The sequence below is a fragment of the Canis lupus genome, chromosome 3 (genome assembly GCF_048164855.1).
Source record: "Canis lupus baileyi chromosome 3, mCanLup2.hap1, whole genome shotgun sequence".
In the NCBI taxonomy this organism is placed as follows: domain Eukaryota; kingdom Metazoa; phylum Chordata; class Mammalia; order Carnivora; family Canidae; genus Canis; species Canis lupus.
The window spans coordinates 39,728,422-39,739,324 of record NC_132840.1 but is presented as its reverse complement, the minus strand read 5'-3'; the positions used below and the strand labels follow the sequence as shown (position 1 = coordinate 39,739,324).

General features: G+C 37.6%; 1 long non-coding RNA gene across 1 annotated transcript; it reads right to left on the bottom strand.

The window, feature by feature from the left end:
* Positions 1 to 242: 242 nt before the first annotated feature.
* Positions 243 to 6,019, bottom strand: LOC140630405 (uncharacterized). The gene is made up of 3 exons (XR_012028179.1): positions 5,975 to 6,019; positions 2,339 to 2,430; positions 243 to 1,048 (listed from the first exon to the last, which is right to left on the bottom strand). It is a non-coding gene; the product is annotated as an uncharacterized lncRNA (long non-coding RNA).
* Positions 6,020 to 10,903: the final 4,884 nt, after the last annotated feature.

The window sequence follows — 10,903 nt, the reverse complement described above, 5'->3', positions numbered from 1 at the left end:
TCTGTGTGTCCCTAATAACCTTCTTTCTTATGTTCATCTACTTCCCCATCCATCCATCCATCCATCCATCCATCCATCCATCCATCACTTACTATATACCTGTAAAGTTCTAGTCACTCTTATAGGCCTTGGGGATACAGAGATGCAGAGACGTGGTTCCTCCTCCAAGACTTCATAGAGGGTCAAGTAAGTAAACAAAATTTTTCAATACAGCTATCATTCTTTATTTTTTCTCTAGCTCAACACGTCTGAAAGTTGCATTCCTATCATAATGGCTCATGATGGCTGTGATTCTGGTAGTTGGTGAGGACTGGTGGGAGGTAAGAGGGGGGAAAAGGGAGGCGATGTGCTTCCCTCACCCAAGAATGGAGATGGGGCCCACCTGAGGAGGGCAGGTCTCTTCTATCCAGCCCTCCTTAGGTGGGGATTAGTGTGAGATGTGAGCCATAGAGGGAAGTGCTTCCCCACTGCACTTATTGCATCCATGTGAGTGGTATAAGGAAGACTTGGGGGAGGTGATGCTTGAATTCAATCCTGAAGATAAGTTCACTTGGTGAGTGCAGAAGGGAAGGAGGTCAGGCAGTGGGCATGGGTAGCACCTGAAAAGAACTGGAGGTAAAAGATGTGTATCTGTGTGTGTGTGTGTGTGTGTGTGTGTGTGTGTGTTTATGCATATAAGGAGTCTAACATGGTTATGTCAGAAGGCAATGGGGATAGGATTGAATGGTCAAGAGCATGTCCATAAAATGACATTTTTAAAAAATCACAATTAAGGATTTGGAGAATGGGGACTATGTACCTTATATCCATTATTAGGCTGATCTACCTGGGGGCAGAGATTTTAATGCAGTCCATATCCTGGTGTGCCAGACTCCTAGAACACTCTAGATGCTTCAGAATTGCACTACACTGCAGCTGTAGCTTGGATATCATCTCATGTCTTTCATTCTGGGCTGGCCAGCTTCTCAGGGCTGTGAATTTCAGGAGAAAATTGCTGGTTCCTGGGGACACCGTGGACAGAGAGGCACTTGGCTAGAAGTGAGAGGGTCTGTTTGGAAGAAATAAAGGAGGCTTAAATCCCTTATCACAATGACACTTATATACAGCATTCCTTCTCTGAATGGTATCTGTTCCTGTTTACTTTCTTCCTCGTAGCATTGAGCTGGGCTGCATTTGCTATTTAGGCATAATTACTATTTTATTATTATTTTTTTCACAGTTAAGTGGAGCATTTGAGCACAGCTGAATTGCTCGGAGCCTCGGTGGAAGAAATCTATTAGTGGTATGGCTTGAAACAATACACAAAAGGCCCCTGCGTGTGGTCTGCCCTCCACGCTTTCAACTTCCTTATGTGGAACAATAAATCTCCAAGTCAGCTAGAATGCAGAGACTCCCATCCAATGAGAGGAGAGCTGCATTTTTATCTTTTATTCATTGGCAGGAACATTAGCTGTAGGAGGTATTCAAATCACACTTTTATTTAAACAAACACAGCTGGATCGCAGCCTCTTAATATAGCAATTCTCTAATGAAAAATAACAACATAGTATTTATCTCTTTTCTTTTGTGTGACTCTCAATTTGCTAAAATTAGGCAGACTTCAATCCCATACAAAATTGGCATGTTTTCATGACCAGAGCTCATCGCAACTAACTGCAAAATTATAATGGGGATGTAATTATAGGAGGGCATGTGAAATACACATCCTTTTGCTGCTGTAAGCTATATGGGGTTATACAATTATGTTGTAATAACATCATTTATCTTAAAGGAGTCAGACAGCTGACTTCATTTATTTAACTTGAGCACTCCAATTATGTGCTGTGTCAGTTTAACATAAATGTCTTGCCCAAAGAACACGGTGTAATAATAATGGTAATAGCAATAATAATAATAATAACATACATTTGTATGGAGCACAAAGAGTTTTTACAATTGTGATCTTGCTGGGACCTCCTCACTGCTCTGTAGGGCAAGCCTCTAGGCCTGTGATTTAATGTGCTCCATTTTACTGGTGAGAAAAATGAGGTCCAGAGAAGTAAAGAAAAGCTGTCAAGACTGCACAGATAGTAAGCAGTGAAATACAAGCTTAAAACTCAAGTTTCCTGACTTGATGTTCAGGGATCATTCTTCTGCTTTCATCAACAGGACTAGATTTTGGACAATGTGACCTGTTCATTCTCATCTCTTATCCTATTTAATCTCATGACTATTTTTTAAGGCATATAGAACAGTCTGTGGTGGTGGGAATCACAGAGATTAAACCTGCAACCTTGGGCAAATTAAATGAATTTTTTAGATTCAGGGTTCCTTCTCAGAAGAAATAAAAAAACCATACCAACAACAACTGAGCAGATGAGCAGAGTTAAGTGAGAAAATCCTTGAAAAGTACATGGGTAGGTCCTCAGAAAACAGGTTTGTTCTCTTTCCCTGCAGGACAAGAACAAATTCTTTCACTTTACAGATGATATAATTACTGTACGTTTTGCTTAACTGGCTTGCCTAACTCACCAAACTAGGAAGTGTCAGGGCAGTGACTGAAATTCATGTCCTCCTCTTTCCAATCTACCTGTCATTATTTGTAATCATAGTGTAATGTATTTAATGCCCTTATCATCTTTCAGCTTAATTTTTTTTTTTTTTTTACAAAAGTTACTTGCCTAAATACCTCAAGATGGAATAAAATACTTGTCTTTTATTTGAACTAAAAATCTTTGGGCTCTTTGCTTGAGTGAGAGAAAGCAAAAGGGTGGAAAGAGCAGGATTTGGAGTCAGAAAGCTGTGTTGAGTTTCTAGAAGCAGTTTTGACTAGCTGTGTGAAATTATGCCAATCCTCTGACTTCTCTCAGCTTGCGTTAGCTCATTGATAAATGTTATTTCAATTTGAACTTCCTAAAGGAAACCTGAAGTTGAGTGAGAGAAGAAAAAATCCTGTAAAATAATGGACTTTGTTTACCCCATACTAGACACCTGAGTACATTATTCAACAAAGACCATCTCATTTAACCTTAGAGGATGATGTTTTTCCTGTTTAATAGGCAAGGAAATGGCGATTAAAAGATTTATCAAAAAATTATAAGATTTATATTTGGGTAAGTTCTACTTAGTGGTTTGGAGGACTTCATTTTTAAGTTTCCTGAATAATTATTCAGGAATGGAAGTAAGTGGGTGAGGTTTCTTTGGATGCTTCCAATTTACAAAATGCAAAGTTTTATAAACTTTATCGTGATTCTTAGAGGAACCATCTAAAGATATGATTTCTATAACTGAGTCAGCAAGGATGGAGTTTCTTAACTTAGGAAACCTTTACTTAGTGAAATCATTCCAAGTGTCTCACCTAATCCAGCCTCAGCCCAAGGGTGCAGAGGTTTTGCAGGTGGGTCGATGGAGGCACAAAAAGATGAAATGACTTTGCCAGAAAGGACTGGAACAAGATTTTAGATGTCAGTGCTTCCCCCTGCCTTCATTCTTTCTCTCCCTATTACACATCTCTGCTTATCCACTTATATACTTAATTTGCTAAGATTTGAATTAAAAAAAAAAAAAGTCCTCCACTTTCGTTGCTTTCCAGGAACTTGTAGTGTATCAGGTCAAATACCCAAGGGAGAGAGCATCACAATGAGACTGTAGCAAGACAGATGCTGTGCCAGACCTGAGTCTAATGTGGGATCTAAGGTGGGAGCTATCAGTTCCTCTCAGAGGGTAGAGTCAGGGCAGCTTCACAGATCAGGAGTCCTTGAGCAGATTTTTTTTTTTTTCCAGATGCTTTTGTTAGTGATAGAAAACCTATATAAATGATTTAATCTCAAAGGACCTTTATTGTAGAGACATCAGGGTGTTTATAGTAATCAAGGAAAGCTATGTGGCCAGGCACAAGGAAAAATTTTATCTGAATAAACTTTTACAACTTTTATCTGAATATTAACAAGATGTCTCTTCACCTCTCGTCTCTGCCTCACTCTTGCTGAAGCCTGGCAGTCTCTGTCTCTTGGTGTTTGTCTCAGGAAGTATGGGAACTGACACTTGCAAAGTTTTATAGCTGATAGCTTCACTGAAAAGAAGCTGCTCCAATGAATGGTCCACATGCCAAAATTCTGAGGCCAAAATTTCTGGGGAAAAAATGAATTGGTTCACTTCCAGACCAATTAGATGTAGTATGGGACAGGGATACTTAGAAATAGGCAGCTTCCATAGGAGCTGTAGTCAAGGAGTTGGAAGAGGCAGTTCCCAAAAGAAGGGAGGTAGGATCAGGTTACTGATTCAATAGATTCCGTAGGTGACTCTCAAAGTACAGTTCATGGGTCTCAAAGTCCTTTTAGGGGTCCATGAGGCCAAAACTATTTTCTTAATAATCCTAAGATATGACTTGCCTTTTCTTTGTTTATTGTGTTGACATTTGAGCTAATGTTAAAAAGCAGCCATAGGTAAAATTGCTGGTAACTTAGCGTGAGTCAAAACAGTGGCATCAGACTGTCATTGTGCTTGTTAGCACCCTGCATTCACAGCTAAAAATGCCAGTCTAATTTAAGAATGTCCCTAAATAAACAGTAAAGCTGTTAATTTTATTGAATATTAACCCTATTTACATGACTTTCATTATTTATTTCTTATATGCCAGATTAGTTATGCCATAGTTATTTGGGTGCATGCTGAAGTAAAAAAGCTGCCTTGAGGAAAAGTCATTGCACAGTTGTTTGAGTTGCAAACTGAACTAGCTTCCTTTATTCATGGAACATAATTTTTATTTGGAAAAAATAACTTATAGAAAAGGTATGGCTCTTCAGATTTGGGTGTTTGGCAGGCTTATTTATGAACAAAGTAAGCCTGTTGTTATTTCAAGAAAAACAACTAAAAATACTTGTTGCTGATGATAAAATTTGAACTTTCAAATAAAAATCAAAATTTTTGAAAACCTGTAACCAGCACCTTGAACTTAATAGTTCTTTATAATGACTTTTCTGATGAGATTTGTGATGATAGTAACAAAGTAATTTTTTATTATAGGGTCAATATATCAACATTTGGAAGATCCAATAGCTAAACCAGTATTTTCCAAATGACCCATGTGTTGATGCTACGAAGTCCCTGGGTAAAAGCCCCATTCAATGTTGACCAATAGATTTTAATGTAACAAAGTATGAAGACCTCATTAATAGGTTTCAGACTCTACCTTGAAGTTATCCTTTAAGTCACCACTTACTGAGTTTTGCACAGATTCAAAGAATAATATCCACAAAATTCTCTAAATTTACTTCATATACTTCAGCCAAAAACATATCAAAATAGATTGAATGCAGATACAAATATGAAATCTTTTTTAAGCCAGAAAAGTATTCTATTAAGCCAGACAACAGAGAAATTTATAGAAATGTAAAACACTACTACTCTTCTCATTATGTTTTTTGAAAAGATAGTTATTTTTCATAAAATATTTTATATATGTTACCATATATTCTTGTTTATAAATGAATTAATAATAATAAGAAACAAGACAATACTATTGTTACTTTAAACTTCTAAATGATAAATATTAATAGAATTATTAATATTAGCAAATAATTTTGTGGTCCTCAGTAATATTTTAGAGTATACTCTGATTCTGAGACCAAATGTTTGTTAACTACTGCCATTGATACCCACTGTAGTTTTTAAATACAGATAAGAGCAAGTTAGGTGGGTGAGAGATGGAAGAGCATTCCAGTGGAGAGACAAGGAGGCATGAAGCAATGTGGTACATTCAGGACTTTATGCTGATGGGAAATGGAGTATGTGGAGTGTATTATGAAGAGATAAGGGTGAAGAAGAAAAGGTCTCTACCAGACAATCCGGGGCCTTTGAAAGATTTTAAGTAAGGAAATGATATGCTTGGATTTGGATTTAGACATGACACCTGTTGGCAGTGTGGAAAAGGGTAGGTGCTATAGATAGAATATTTGTGTTCCCCCCCAAATTAATATGCTGAAATCCTACCCACCGAAGTCATGATACTAGGAAATGTGGCCTTTGAAAAGTGGTTAGGTCACCAAAGTGGAGACATCATGAATGGGATTAGTGACTTTATCAAAGAGAGATTCTTTGCCCCTCCCACCACGTTAGAACACAGGAAAAGTTCCATCTATGAAACCAGAAAGTGGTCTTCACCAGATATTGAATTTGCTGATGTTTAATCTTGGACTTCCCAGCCTCTAGAATAGAGAGCAATACATGTTTGTTGTTTATAAGTCACCAAGTCTGTGGTACTTTGCTGTAGCACCCAGACTTGACTAAGACAGTAGGCAATGGGGGGTGGGTGGGTGGGTGGGTGTGAAGGGTTGGTAAAACTAGTGACAGAGAAACAAGTTAGGAAGTAGTTTAGCACAGAGAAGATGAAGAAATGAATTAAGATAATGGTGGTTGGGATGGAAAGAAGGGCTGTGTTGTTGAGATTTTTAGAAAACAGAATTGAAAATGTCTCAAGAGAGGCTATATAGAGCAGATTTCATAGCTGAAGCCATGTAAGAGGTGGGAGTTAGGTTAGATAATATCTCTAGGATTATTTAACATGGATGGTCTTCTAGTATTTAGACCAGTTCCCAAGGTTTATCTTTGAAAAGTTGCAGAGTCAGGTAGGGTTGGGTTTTGCTGTACATAATAGAAAATACTAAACAATAATGACTTAAATAAGAGAGGAGTTTGTCTTTTGTGGAAAAAAAATATTTGGGGCCATTTTCTATTTCACTACTGTTAACATATTGCTTTCATTCTCAAGGTCACCTCATTGCCCAATATGGCTGCTGGAACAAAGTCACATCTACATTCCAGGTTGGTAGCAGGAAGAAACAAGACAGGAAAAAAAAAAAAAACACTCAAATTTTTTGCTTTCTACTTACTTGTCATGACTTAGATCTTTTAAACGTTACCATGTTTAGCTGTAAGAAGGCTAGGACATGCAGTCTTTTAGCTGGGTTCATTGCCATCTCAAGAAATATTAGGGTTTACAATGAAAGTAGGGAGAAATGTTTATTGGGTGACATCCAGCAATCTTTGTCACAGAGGTCTAGATTTCTGCCTTCTCTTCCCAGAAATGTTATCATCTAGATTTTTTTAAAACCCTTTCCTTTAACCATTAGATCTTCTGGTAATGAGGATACCTACTTTTTTATTTGGAGGTCTCTTACTTGGCAACTCTTAAGTTTTCATAACAGAGAGAGAATTGAGAATAAAATAAATGAGTCTATACTATAGTATAGCCTCTCTACTGTTCAATTTATTTTCATATTTCACTCCAATCCCCCCTACACACTGTGGCAAGATTAAGTTTTCTAAAGCATATTTCACATCATGCTATTTCATTTGTCAAAAATATTAATAATCCCTCTTAGCCCTACTGAACATTCACAAATGCCCACCAAGCATTCAAAGTGTTCTTGGTTTTTTTTTTTTTTAGCAAAAGTAGCATTTCCAGGTATACTTCCCATACCGTATGCTTTAGCCAAATGTGACCTAACCTCTTTGGGAAATCTAACCCCTGTGGTTTATTCAAGTTGCTTTACTTTTTAGAATTCTAACTATACACCTATATGGGCCAATGAAACCTACAGAAGATACAAAGGTTTCCTAAGTTCCATTCCCCTCTCAACACTATCCTTTGATGAGACATCCTAAGACTCAACTATGTAAATATTACATCACATGTTTTATGTTTAAAGAGCGTGTTCCTTCAATCAATGTTCAACCTTCCGTAATACTCTTAGGGAATGAAAATTTGCTTAGAAGCACAAGAATCTGGGCATGAGCTTAAATGTATACCTCTTATGCAGAGTTCTATTTTATGTTCCTAACTTGAGCCCTGCGTTTACAAAATGGACAGTTTTTGTTGTTGTTGATATTATTGTGTTGTTGTTCACTGTTATCATGTGTTCTTCCTTTGACCTTACTCTTAACAAGTGCTTTTTTTGCCTTGAAAGAAGACATCTCAGTGTCATCTGCACATACATCTTTCTCTTTTATCTAGCATATGTAATTAACCTTACAAACTAACCATCAACAGAAATAAAAGAAGTTGGAGGATTATCAAGTGCCCGGGGTTCCTTATTAATATGGGAAACTTTGTGTTCACATTGGCAGACCAATGCTCTCATTTGCTCTCCCTTCTTTGAAAGGTACTAGGGAACGCAGGCATTTAAGAGATGGTTTTCATGGTTTACTCTGTAAGTATGTGGTGGGAACACCGTGGACTAGGAAGAGGACACCTGAAATCTCCTCTCCACCTTTGCCTGAGATCCACCGTACAATGTAGTATAAATGGAGCAGGCGGTTGACTCAGAGACTGATTCAACTGTGTGTACTATACAATTTGTAGGACAGTGACATGGTGCTACATAGTCCTATTTAAAAGTTACATTTTGGGGATCCCTGGGTGGCGCAGCAGTTTGGCGCCGGCCTTTGGCCCAGGGCGCGATCCTGGAGACCCGGGATCGAATCCCACGTCGGGCTCCTGGTGCATGGAGCCTGCTTCTCCCTCTGCCTGTGTCTCTGCCTCTCTCTCTCTCTCTCTCTCTCTGTGTGTGTGTGACTATCATAAATAAATAAAAATTTAAAAAAATAAAAGTTACATTTTGAATCTGAATTTTCTCATCAATCTGTGGAAAATGGCACCTATAGAAAAGTGTACTTTCCACCTTGGCAACGATCCTTTAAGAAAATCAGAGCATTTACTGTTAATTGGTACCACTTAAAGATTAGATATGTTAAATAATTAATATTATTTTCTAACTTCAAGGTAAGGATATGTCATTCTGAGATTCTATTCTATTTCTCTTGGTTTCTGCTTTATTATCTATAGAATAGATGTATGATAATGATCTTGTATCACTAGTCAGTTTGGAGCACTAAATGAAATAAAAGATGTGGCAAATTCTGGCATGTGATAAGTGTTCCCTAGGGGTTGGTCTTGAGAAATATATCTTCACCCTCTATCATTCTAGATTTTCCTCACCTTTGCCCAGTTTTTCAGCTAGTATGGTTAGTTGCCTGGTAGAGTAACACAGACCTTCAGCCCTGATTGAAATGAGCCCTTAGTTTCCTAAGTCTTGTTGGGTTGTGGTTGCTGTCATTGCCCATCAGAAATTATTACTTGGCATGGAAATATTAGAAGACCTTTCAATGAGTCTCTTGAGTTCATCCTACAGTCTTCCCTGCTGCCCTCACCATGTAGTGACTTCTTTGCCTAATTGGTTCACTAGCAAGATGTGCCCAAAGTAGCCATGTCACAATCCAGTTCACTGAAACAGTTATTGACTTTCTTCGTGGGTATGTTCCCCATCCCCAAGAACAAAGTTGGGGTGGTGGTGGTAGGAGTTATGATGCTGTAAATGGGTCTTTGGAAATGAGAGGAGCCATACCTAAACATCCACTTCTTGATGCCTGACCTGTGTACTGTAGCTGTTGCAGACATAGTACCACATTCTTGATTTAATGTATATTCTGTATTCTGGAAGTTGGGAAGCAAGACAAGATGATGTGTTATCCATTGCTTCATAAATGCCACAAATACGGATCCTAGATCTTTTAGGAGTTGCATCCACTTGCCTCATGAAATATTTCTAGTCAGGATACACAAATATTCCAGGTCTCAGAAAATCCCAAAAGAAATGAGAAGGAAAGAGATTTTATTTGCTTGGCTTGGTCCAATTTCATTGATTTCATTGGTTAACGTTAGCACCACTGGGAGTTAACTCATGCATACTTCTTGGGTGTTATATCATCTATTCCTTTGATAAATTTTTACTAGTAGTATAGTATTATTAGTACTGTTATTATCATTATTATTACTGTATATTAGGAGAAGGGTATATAAATTTACATATATGTCTATACAGCTATCTTTATCTGTCTATATATATCTATCATAGTAAATACAATGACAAATATATTTAATGGGAATGTCAGAGCACTGAGTAGAAAAAATTAATTCTCTTGGGGATCAGAGGAGTTAGCTAGCAAAAGGGAAGAGGGCTTGCTTGGAAAGTGAATCTCAGTCGCAAAAATAGCATAAATAAAGACTGAATCAAAATACAACTTAAAATATGCAGAAAAGCAGTTTACTACTACTAAAACATGAAGTGTAAGGCAAGGCTGTCAAGTAGGGACAGTATCGTATAGGTACATAGACTCCTGTTGAGAACCTTCAAATCCATTCAAATGTTGGTAACTTATTAAGTTGTTACCCCTTCTGTGCTTCAATTTCCTCTTTTTCATAACAGGAATAATAACAATATCTGCCTCACGATTGTTTTGTTAGGCAGGTAGTGGGGATTCAGTTAATGTTAGCCATTATTATGCAGCAGAGAGCCATGAAGCATTTTCAGTGGCAGAATGACATGGTCAAATTTATGACATTGGCATAGAGAATGGATTGGAGAGGGTTAGGGCCAGAAGCAGAAAGAGGAGTTATTTGCTGATATGATATTGTAATAACCCAAAGGGTGATGGTTGCTTAAAATGGGCCGGAGTCAATGAGAAAATAAAGGAAATATCTAGAAGGCAAAATGGACAGGATGTAGCAGATAATTGATTGGAAATGGCAGATATGGGAGAGGGCTGACTCAAAGAATATACCCAGTTTTTCAGCTTGACTTGGGTGACTCAGCAACTGTGATGGAATTAAGAAAGTTAGGAAATACAAAAGGGAAAGAGAACAGAGTGGAGTTTTAAAAAGGAGGATGTTAGTACTAAGCTGGAGAGGGTCAGTAAAAAAAAAAAAAAGACAGATATACATCCATTTCATTTGCATTAGTGATCTTAGTAATAGTACTTTCAGAGAAGTAGTCACTATTTTTATCTCTTCTTTATAGAAAATAAAAAGGAGGCTCAGAGTTGTTGTGAAACTCCTTTAAGGTCATATAACTTGTTAGATCCAGCA